Genomic DNA, 11,832 nt, shown 5'->3' with positions numbered 1-11,832 from the left:
TAAATAAAAAAATGCTTACGTCTATAATCTTAAATAATATATATAAGTTCCCTACCAAAATAAAGAAATATAAATCTGACGGAAATGAGGCATTTATAAATTTAAATTTGAGTATTTTAATTTTAAAATAAAGAGATAAGACATGATTTATCATTTAAATAAAATCACATTATTTGAAAGTAAAATTTGAATTGACTCTAAGTTTTTAAATTAAAATATATTGAAAATAGGATGAGTGAATTGCTGACACAACTATACCAAGAGAAACATGAATTTACGTATATATGACATATGGCATTAGATGATTATAAATAAAATAAAACATAACAACAACTTGATAGGAAAATAGTTAAGTAGATGTGTAGATATTTCAAAATAGTTTATCAAATTTGTTTTGACGATTATCTTTACCAATTTCAAATAATATCTATATGATTGTTTAGAAACAAAATGTAATAAAAGATAAGTAAACCAATAAAATTTATTCATTTTAAACAATAATAAAAAATTTGACAAAAAAAATATTCCGTCTATTTTTTTTACAGAAATATTTTTAGTCACAAATTTTGATGAACATATTTTTCGTCAAAAATTATTGTGAAATTTTTTTATGAAAATATTTTTCGTAAAAAATTTTGACGTAATTGTTTTACGTTAAAACTTTTCTTTTAATGTAATTGTGATTTTTTTCTTTTTTTCACATAATGAGTATTGGTCAAGTTTTGGGTCAATGGGTTAATATTAAAATAAGTCAGGTCTAAAATTGACCTAAATAAAAGTAGGTCAGTATTTAAACCAATTCAAAAAATATAGGTATTTATGGGTCAGGTCAAGGTCAGATCAAGGACAGGGCAAGTGAATCAGTTTTTTGCACCCCCCTAATTACACCAATTGAAAGGATATGCCACTATATTTATCATAATATTTACAAGTGGTTACATCATAATATTTTATTCTAACAATGGTTCTTAAAATTAAGCTCAATTTGCCAAAAATTCGGCTTCAAATAGTCAAATTTATAAGGTCAATTATTTACCCGCATAAATAATGTCGAAGTATAGTTATCAGTATATTACGATATATGATATGATAAGATTCACAAGCTCAGCAATAGGGGTGTTAACGAGCCGAGCCGAGCTTTGATCTTAACGGGCTGAGCCTGTGTTCAAATGTGTCACACTGGCCTTAACCTGTTACCTGTTACGAATATAATATCAGCTTGTGGCCTGACTCATTTACAAAAAAATAAAAGCCTTGTTTAGCCTGTTTAAAAAAAAAGACAACAAAAATTTATCCAAACAAAATATACAATCAACAACACTAGTAATTCCATAAATATTCATAAATTTAATGTATATCCAAATAGCATAATGTAAAACAAAATCATTTAAAAAGTCTATTTAATTAATAAAATGGGATGAAATGAATTGAGAATAGAGAGGCTCTAAGGTCGAGCTGTATAAATAGACTTGGGATAAAAAATCTATTTTTTATCACAAGTAGTATAAAAAATAAAAAATAAATAAATAAATAATATATTAGGCAAGCCTGAGAGGCTCTAAGGCCGAGCTTTTGAATTGGAGCCTGAGGCCTTTTTATTAAACGAGCTTTTATACAAGTCCAAGCATAGGTCCAATAATCAATTTTAAACATGTAAGCTCAGGCCTTCACGAGCCGAGCCAAAGGCGGGCTTGTTTAGCACCCCTACTCAGCAATACATATCGAGGGGGCATATCAAAAAAGGGGTTGTATCAGTCAATACGATAAGTATCGTGTATCATTCGATACAAAAATTAAATCAAAATTTGTAATGTTTAATATAAAAAAATAAAGATTTGATTTGTGCATTAAATTTAAAAATAAAAAAATCATTATTAATAAGATAAAGAAAATAAAAATTTGATTAGTAATTCAAACTCAAAAATCAATCCGAAAAATCTCCATTAATAAAAAAATAAAAGAAAAAAGTGAAATAAAAGAATGAGAAAGTGAAAAGACAGAAAGAAGTGACAAAATGATATTGGGCTTATAGTTGCAGTTCACCATTGCATGGATGTATGCATATGTATAAAGGTGGACGAGAGAATGAAAAGAGTAAGAGAAGTGCGAAAATAAGAAAAAGAAAGGCTGAGTGAAAATGTTGAAAGAAGGTGGAAATGTGAAAAATAAGAACTTGTTAGTTTATTTTGTCTTCAATCGGACAATCTTGGCTTAATTGATTATTTTCAGGAATCACTTGATATAAATATTGGAAACGTGGAAAATGAGATCCTGCGTAGTTAAGATGTTGGTGGTATTAAAGACGAAACCACTCTTGGAAATGGGAAGATAAAGGAAATCGAAGTGGTAGTGACAATGATGATGACAGTGGGCATAGGATTGAGCAACGATCGCATAATAAAGAGTTAAAAATACTCTAATTGAGAGTTGCACAGTCAAGTTGGTCGTGGTCGTGAGGAAATGCATCGATTAGCCGGGAATGTGAAATTACAGAAAATATAGGAACTAATGATTTGGTAACATATGGTGAAGGAAGTAATGGTAGAGAAAATCTAAATCGGGTTGGTCGAAACGGGGTTGCGAGAAGTATGAGGGTGATAAGAAGTGATGAAACTCCTCAAAAGCCACCTACTTTTACGCTGTGGGTGCCTAATATTGTTCTTTGAGTATATATAGCAATTGGCACAATAATATACATTGCAAAGGGAAAATTGAAAGGAATTCACACATACAAGTTTATAGATTCTCTATACTTAACAATAATGATGCTTACCTTGTCGGAATACAGAGACCTGGTTCCCAACATGAAGATTACCAAGATCTTAACAAGTTTTTGCATTTTGGCAAGTATGGGAGTTGTGAATAAATTTGCTTGATCGCTTGATTTTCTATATTTTTTCACTAAAGGTGTGAAGAAAATGCAAGACAACAGTTTACGACATGTATAATAAAAAAAAATTAGAATGCTACAAATAAGATGGAAGGTTTTTACAGCTTTGATAGTTATGGTTGCCTACATTTTTATATGAATGGACCGTTTTTATGTCTCCGTTATATTTGTGTCAATAGTAAAATACATGGACAAATCTTTCAATACTGTGCAAGGAAGATTCACCCTTGCATGGACACATGCATGAAGAAGAATGGAAGAGTAAAATGACTGAAAGGAGTGAGAGAAGAAGAACAAGAGGGCGAAAAGCTTGAAAGGATTAGGGAAGTGATAATCTTTTAATAGTTCTAATTTATTCTTGCATGGGTGTATGAACATGAATGAAGAATGAGATAATGAAAAGACTAAAATTAATAGGAGAAAGATACTCTCTTTATAGTTGTAATTAACTCTTGCATGGATGCATGCACTTGTTTGAAGAAAACTAAGAGAGAGAAAAGACTGAAAAAATTGAGAGAAAAGGCAAAAAATGGCAATAATAATATGCTTATTGTTGCAGTTCACACTTGCATAAATACATTCACATATATTAAAAAGATTAAGAGAATGAAAAGACTGAAAAAAGTAAGAAAATAATACTGTGTTTATAGTTGTAGTTCACGATTGGACAGACATATGTACATGTATAAAGGAGAATGAGAGATTGAAAAAACTAAAACGAGTGCGAGAAGAAGAAAAGGAAAGAGTGAGAGAAAATGCTAAAAGTAGGTGAAAATATGGAAAATAAGAACTTTTTGGCTTATTTTATCTTCCATCTGACATTATTGGCTTAATTGATTATTTTTAGGAATAACTTAGACACATATATTGAAAATATGGAAAATGAGAACTTGCGTAGTCAAGAGGGTTGTGGCAGTAAAGACAAAACCGCGGTTAGAAGTGGGAAGATGAAGAAATCGAATAACAGAGTGTAGTGGCAATGATGTTGATGAAGGGCATAGAGTTGGGCAACAATCACATAACAGAGAAGTTGAAAATGCTCAAATTGAGAGCTTGCGCAATCAAGTTAGTTGTGGTCGTGAGGATGATGGTGTTGAAATGCATTGATTAGCCATCAAAAGGAATGTGAAATTACAGAAAATGTGGGAAATGATGATTTGGTAACAAAAGGCCAAGGAAGTAATGGTGGAGAAAATCTAAATCTGGCTTGTGGAAGTGGGGTTGGGAGAACTATGATTGTTTCCTGAAGTGATGAAACTCCTCAAAAGCCACCGACTTTTATGTTGTGGGTGCCTAGCATCGTTCTTTGAGTACACGTAGCAATTGACACAGTAATATAAATTGCAAAGGGAAAATTGAAAGGAATTCACTTATACAATATTATAGATGCTCTATACTTTACGATAATTACGCTTACCCCAACGGAATACAGAGACCTAGTTCCCAACATGAAGATTGCTAAGATGTTAACAAGTTTTTGCATTTTGGCAAAAATGGGAGTTGTGAATAATTTGCTTAATCGCTTGATTTCCTATCTTTTTTCACTATGGGTGGGAAGAAAATGCAAGCAAAAGTTCATGACATGTACAATCGAAAAAAGGACTGGAATGCTACAAATAAGATGCAAGGTTTTCACAGCTTTGATAGTTATGGTTGCCTGCATTTCTATATCAATGGTTGTCTTGCATTATGTTGAACATATGAAGTGAATCGATAGCTTTTATGTCTCCATTATATTTGTGTCAATAGTAAAGTACATAGACAAATCTTTTAGTACTGTGCAAGGAAGATTCACCCTCGCATGGACACATGCACATACATGAAGAAGAATAGAAGAGTAAAAAGACTAAAAGGAGTGAGAGAAAAAGAACAAGAAGACGAAAAGCTTAAAAGGATTAGGGAAGTGATAATCTTTTAATAATTCTTATTTACTTTTGTATCGATGTATGAATATGTACGAAAAATGAGAGAATAAAAAGACTAAAATTAATAGGGGAAGGATACTCTATTTATAGTTGTAATTAACTCTTGCATAGATGCATGCACTTGTTTGAAGAAAAAATAAGAGAGTGAAAAGACTTAAAGAATTGAGAGTAAAAGGAAAAAAAATGATAGTGATACTATGTTTATAGTTGCAGTCACACTTGCATAAATACATTCATATATATTAAAAAGATTGGGAGAGTGAAAAGACTGAAAAAAGTGAGAAAATGATATGTACATGTATGAAGGAGAATGGGAGAGTAAAGAGACTCAAAGTAGTGCGAGAAGAAGAAAAAGAAAGAGTGAGAGAAAATCTTGAAAATAGGTGAAAATATGGAAAATAATAACTCTTTGGCTTATTTTTTCTTCCACGTGACATTATTGGCTTAATTGCTTATTTTTAGGAATCACTTGACACGTATATTGGAAATATGGAAAATGGGAACTTGCATAGTGTAGAGGGTTGTGGCAGTAAAAACAAAACTGCTATTGAAAGTGGGAAGATGAAGAAATCGAATAACAGAGTGATAGTGGCAATGATGTTGATGAAGGGCATAGAGTTGGGCAACAATCGCATAACAGAGACTTTGAAAATGCTTAAATTGAGAGCTTGCAGAATTAAGTTAGTTGTGGTCGTGAGAATGATGGTGTTGAAATGCATTGATTAGCCATCAAAAGGAATGTGAAACTACAGAAAAGGTGAGAAATGATGATTTGGTAACACAAGACCAAGGAAGTAGTGGTGGAGAAAATCTAAATCTGGCTTGTGGAAGTGGGGTTGGGAGAACTATGAGTGTTGCCTGAAGTTATGAAACTCCTCAAAAGCCACCGACTTTTATGTCGTGGTTTCCTAGCATTGTTCTTTGAGTATATGTGTAATGGGCCCGAGTGTTTGCCCAATAAATAATATTGTTAAGTCTAAAAGGGTTAGGAAGAGACCTGGGCACTTAGCTGATTATATTGTGGGCTGAGTGTTTACACTTATTAATCAAGCCCGTTAGTAAGAATATATTTTACAATTTACTCTTATTGTCATGTAATTTCAATTTAAATAGCCTGAGAGCATTAGTAAAAGGTGAGAAGATATTCAGAAATCCTCTTTTCTCTCTCTAATTTCCCTCTCTTACTTCCCTATCTCATCGTTTCCTTGATCCTGTTACATTGGTGCTTCCATTGAGTTATGGCTAAGAATACTCGCCTGCGTGACCTCACCACCCAAATCCATGCTCACGACCAACAACTTAATGACCTCTCTAACCAGATCACCACCGTGGAAAGAACCCTAGATCATCGTTTGGAAACTTCAGAACTCTCCTTTAATCAACGATTCAATGATGTCAATATGCAAATCCAGGATGTTTATTCTCTCCTACAAATGATGCAAGCTCAAATAACCACACTACTGGCCACCCCTCAGTCAGGTATCCTCGGTGCCACTCCAAGAACCAGCAATGCTCGTCCTCCTAATTCGATTCGTTCTATGCGCATTGATTTGCCTAGATTTGGATCTGGCGACCCTGGACCTTGGGTGTACGCTGTGAAGCGTTACTTTCGCTACCACCAGGTACCGGAACTAGATCGTCTAGATCTAGTTTCCTTTAACCTTGATATGCCTGCCTCATGTTGGTTTGAATCCCTATTTTCCACTAGGCATCTCCCCGAGTGGCCATCTTTTGTGCAAGCACTTCACCAACGCTTTGGACCCTCTGACTTGATCCTCTCTGTGCATTAGCTAAATTACAACAATCAGGTTCTGTCACGGATTTTCAATATGCTTTCAAATTACTTGCTAGGAGGATACCTACACTTACTTCTCCGATGCGTAAGAGCCTCTTTATTTCGGGATTGAAACCTCAGATTTGACGTGCTGTTCTTGTGCATCGTCCACCAGATGTCACTGCAGCGTTTGCATATGCCAAACTTTATGAGGAACAATTTGTTGACTACCGCATGACTAAGCCATGGGTAAATCGCCAATCATTACCCAATTCCACATCAGCTACCCCAATCACAGCCCAACCCATTTCTACAATTCCACCAACATCTAATAATAAACCACCTCTAGCTCTTCCCTCCATTCCCATCAAACGTCTTTCTCCGGCTGAGATGCAGGCTCGCAGAGATAAAAACCTTTGCTGTAACTGTGACAAACGTTTCGTTATAGGTCATCGTTGCAAAGGACGTGCGACCCTCTTATATTTGGAGGAAACTGAGGACGAACCGCCACCAATTGTGATAGAAGAACAACCTCTCACGGTTGATACTGATGATACACCACTACCATCATCTGACATTTCCCACGAGATAAGCTTTCATGCCTTGTTTGGCCATCGTTCATCTAATTCCTTTCGCCTTCAGGGTCACATTGGAGGTCAACCAATACAAATATTGGTGGATGATGGCAGTACGCGTAATTTCATCACTCACCGTATGTCCTCCCATCTCAATTTAACCCTGCACGATTTGTACCTTTTAAGGTTCATGTGGGTAATGGTGATACCCTCTTATGCTCCGCTTCTTGTAAACCGTTATAATTGTCATTCAATCACATATGTTTACCATTGATTTATTTGTCATTGATTTAAAGGGTGCAGATATGGTTTTAGGGGTGCAATGGCTGGCCACTTTGGGACCAATTGTCACTGATTATTCTGCACTAACTATGTCTTTCACACATAACAAATTACAGGTGTTGTTGCAAGGTGTCACATCTGACCAGCCCAATCATATCACCTCATCCCAATTACATAAACTAGTAGTGAAAAATTCCATTGATACTTGCTTGATGTGTTTCACTACTGATTCCGCAGATACTATTCCACAGTCACAAAGTAACTACACTACTGATATGACACAATTGTTATTGGACTACACTAATGTGTTCCAGTCACCATCTACATTACCACTAGAACGGGCCTATAACCATCATATTCACTTAATACCCAACTCCAAACCTGTACAGGTGCAGCCATATCGTTATCCACACTTCCAAAAGACAGAGATTGAAAATATGGTGGCCGAGATGCTGTCAACTGGGATCATTCGACCTAGCCAATCTGCCTTCAGTTCACCAGTTCTATTAGTGAAAAAGAAGGATGGAACGTGGCGTTTTTGTTTCGATTATCGAGCACTCAATGCTATAACGGTGCAAGATAAGTTCCCTATACCTACCATCGACGAGTTATTGGATGATCTCCATGGAGCATCTTTTTTTTCTAAACTGGATCTCTGTTCAGGCTACCACCAGATTAGGATGCGTGGAGAAGACATACACAAAACTGCTTTTCACACACATCATGGCCACTATGAGTTTGTTGTGATGCCATTCGATTTGTCCAATGCCCCATATACTTTCCAGGCCACCATGAACACCATTTTCTCCAACCTTCTCAGAAAATTTGTATTAATTTTCTTCGACAATATTCTCATCTACAGCTCATTAGCAGAACAACATCTTGAACACCTTCAAGTGGTTTTCAACACACTATGATCTCACTCACTATTTGCTAAACATGAGAAATGTTTGTTTGCTTAACGTGTTATTCCCTATCTTGGGCACATCATTACAGGCGAGGGTGTTGCTCCTGATCCAGACAAACTTGCGGCCATTAGGGATTGGCCAATACCAACTAATGTCACTCAGGTCCGTGCATTTTTGGGACTCTCTGGTTATTACAGGATATTTATAAGCAAATATGCCACTGTTGCTGCCCCCCTAACAGATTTATTGGCCAAATCGGAGTTTGTGTGGACTCCTATAGCTACTTCAGCCTTCAATACCTTTAAGAAACTCCTCATCAGTGCCCTAATTCTGGTTCTTCCAGATTTCTCCATCCCCTTTATTGTAGAGACTGACGCTTCTGGGGTGGGAATTAGAGCGGTCTTATTACAAAGGGAACGTCCTATTGCCTTCTACGGCCGAAAGTTGTCCTTAACTATGCAAAAGCAATCGCTTTATATTAGGAAAATGTTTGCCATAACATTCGCCATCAGTAAATGGCGTCAGTATTTACTTGGGTCCCACTTTACCATAAGAACGGACCATAGGAGCCTGCACAACCTGATGAATCAAGTTATTCAGACACCAGAGCAACAACAATTCTTGTCGAAGCTCTTGGGGTTCAGTTATACTATCACTTATAAATCAGGTAAAACCAATATTGTGGCCGACAACCTTTCAAGGGTGCCTGAGGAGGGTGCTGTGTATCCACCCCACCATATCATGGCCATTTCTGGCCCAATCATGAACTACACAACATTATCATAGGGCAATATTCAGATATTCCTCGGGGGGATATCTGTATATGCCATATCCAAATATTGCTCAGAGGTATATCCAGATACACATATCTGAATATCATATTCGGATATTTCGCGTCAATTTGCAGAACAGCAGCAACATGAAATGAGAGATTCTTCTAACAAACTATCATGTATTTCTACTTATGGGTTCATACATCAACCTTCCCTTCATCAATTCCCCAATTTTTCTAACCTAGATCATGACATTTCCATGGAAACACAAGAGGAAGATTCATTCCCCAGGCTCTAAATTCGAAAATGGCAGCTCAAAAGAAAGGATTCTCTCATCCAAAGCTCTCAAACACTTGGTGTATTTTATGGTGGAGTGATGAAAGATGAAAATAAGGACTGGACTTTCTTGTTTCTAGAGAGGAAGGTGAAGTTCAATGGAGAGGGAAAATAGCAAGCTCTCTTCGGTGGTGAGGGAGTTCATTCATATGAATAAAGAAGAAAATAAAAAGAGGTGTCTTAAAACTCAACTCAAATGAGTGCAAAATATCCGAGTGGATACAAACTCATCCACTCCATTTACTCAACTCTCTTTCAAACTTATCATATTGGTTTAGAATATTTTTGTACTAATATTCCTTAATTTATTTTTTTAAGTTTAAGTAATTTTGCCCGTTCGTATTTTTATTCCAAAGCTTACACTATTCACACTTTTTCTCAGAATGGATTTTAATTTATTTGATTAGATCTCTCATCTAATTAATTTTTAATAATTTCAATTAATTCCTTAATCAATTCATAATTTCATAATTTACAAATTAGGCTTATTATACACCACGTCCATAAGGCTACGATGGAAATAGATCATCTCATGTGTAATTTAACATGATCATATCATGTGGGAGGATCTTAACCGTTAATAATTAAATCAACGGTGATGATTGTGTAACTTCTTATCCTTATATTTTTTCTTTTTCCTCCCTTATCACCATTAACTCATCCATGTATGATTATGATTGTCCCACATGAAATAGTCATTTTTTTTTTAGTAATATGAAATGGTCATGTTAATTAACAAATGAGAGGATCTACTCCCGACAACGACCCTACTTATAAGTACAACACATCATAGTCAGGATTAATTAGTCCATTAAACAAGTGTTGCACAAGACCGACAGTTATCATGTGATTTCAATGCACGAAATGACATGCATTTATATATGATTTTTTGCTGTATTTTTTTAAACAAATAACTGTTTTTAAACTATTAAAAATGACAGTTTAGGTATCAAAACAAAAAAAAAATATTTTTCGTTCTTATACGTAATAGTTATTTTTAATTTGGCACTTACACTCCCTTGTGTATTTTAATAAAGAATGTTATAATAGCTACAAAAGGTGTCATAAATCATAATAATATCGAACAACGACGATCAAATTAAAAATTAGTATATATCAGAATTAAATTAAAAATCATTTTTGTATAAGGACCAAATTAAAAATAAAAGTCCATATAAGAATAAAAAATATGAAATTTTAATTTTTTTTTTCCGTTTTGTTTTCAATCCCTTCATTAATTTTCACATTATCTACCAATATTTTTTTGGATACAAATGATGGTATTGAAATTTGAATTTATAATTTCATACAAACTATCCAAATCTCTCACCACTATCCTAAAGGCTTATCTACCAATACTTTAATACTTGTTTCGGTACGAAAATAATACTATTGAATAAAAAATTACTTTACAATTATTTAGTACAAAAATGCGATTTAAAGTGAAATGCGACTCATTTACATTCGAAGTCGCAAATTTTGACTACTAGAAGAGTTTAAAAGTGAAATTCTGAACTATAAAGAAACGATTAGTAAAAATAAAACCTGAAATTTCAATGTTCCTCTACGATGGAAAGTTTTATCCCCCTTATGATCTTACCTAGTTCTATCAAATTAATCGAGTAATAAATAAACAATAGAAAAATCTAAAAATAAAAAATAAAAAATAAAAAAATCCCAAGCTTCTATTTCCCCATTTTTTCCCAACCCGTCGCATTAGTTTTGGGTTTAATAAAGACATCTCAGTAGTGTAAATCAGCTGGGCAGTATTGGGCTTCAAAATTCACACGTTTGTGAATAGCATGCGTTTTGAGACCATTCATTTCTCATTCATAGGCTACAACAAGATGGACTGGATTTCCCTTAAAATAAAATATAAAAAAGATATTTAACCTTCAAATCTAAGCCTAATCTCCCAACCCAAAAAAATTCTAGCCCAATATGTTATCGAATATAGAAGACAGAAAGAAATGTAGCCCAATCCAGCATTATCAAATTTCCACATCTTTCTTTCCCTCCCTACCCTAACCAAATTCCAAATAGATTGTAGCAGCAACGACCAAGAACAAATTGTAGCAGGTAGCACACGATACTTATTCTTAGGTCATGTGAGACTATATTATTTCTTTACTCTTTTTTGGAAATTTGTGTGACTATATTATTGTATATATTTCAGCTACGTGTACTTGCAGGAGTAATGTATATGAATATTTCTTAAAGATGTAATAATATAAAAAAATTCATGTATTATTTGCCGGTCATATCCAAATGACTTTTGGATGAGAAAACGTGTTAAAAGCTTTATGATGTTAAGATAATAAGAAGCTTTATATCCAAGTTTAGTAAGAGAAATGTTCAAAACATTTCCT

The sequence above is a fragment of the Gastrolobium bilobum genome, unplaced genomic scaffold (assembly GCF_033153095.1).
Source record: "Gastrolobium bilobum isolate Gb01-03AN ecotype WA unplaced genomic scaffold, APGP_CSIRO_Gbil_v1 utg6878, whole genome shotgun sequence".
Classification (NCBI taxonomy): domain Eukaryota; kingdom Viridiplantae; phylum Streptophyta; class Magnoliopsida; order Fabales; family Fabaceae; genus Gastrolobium; species Gastrolobium bilobum.
This window is presented reverse-complemented; position numbering follows the sequence as displayed.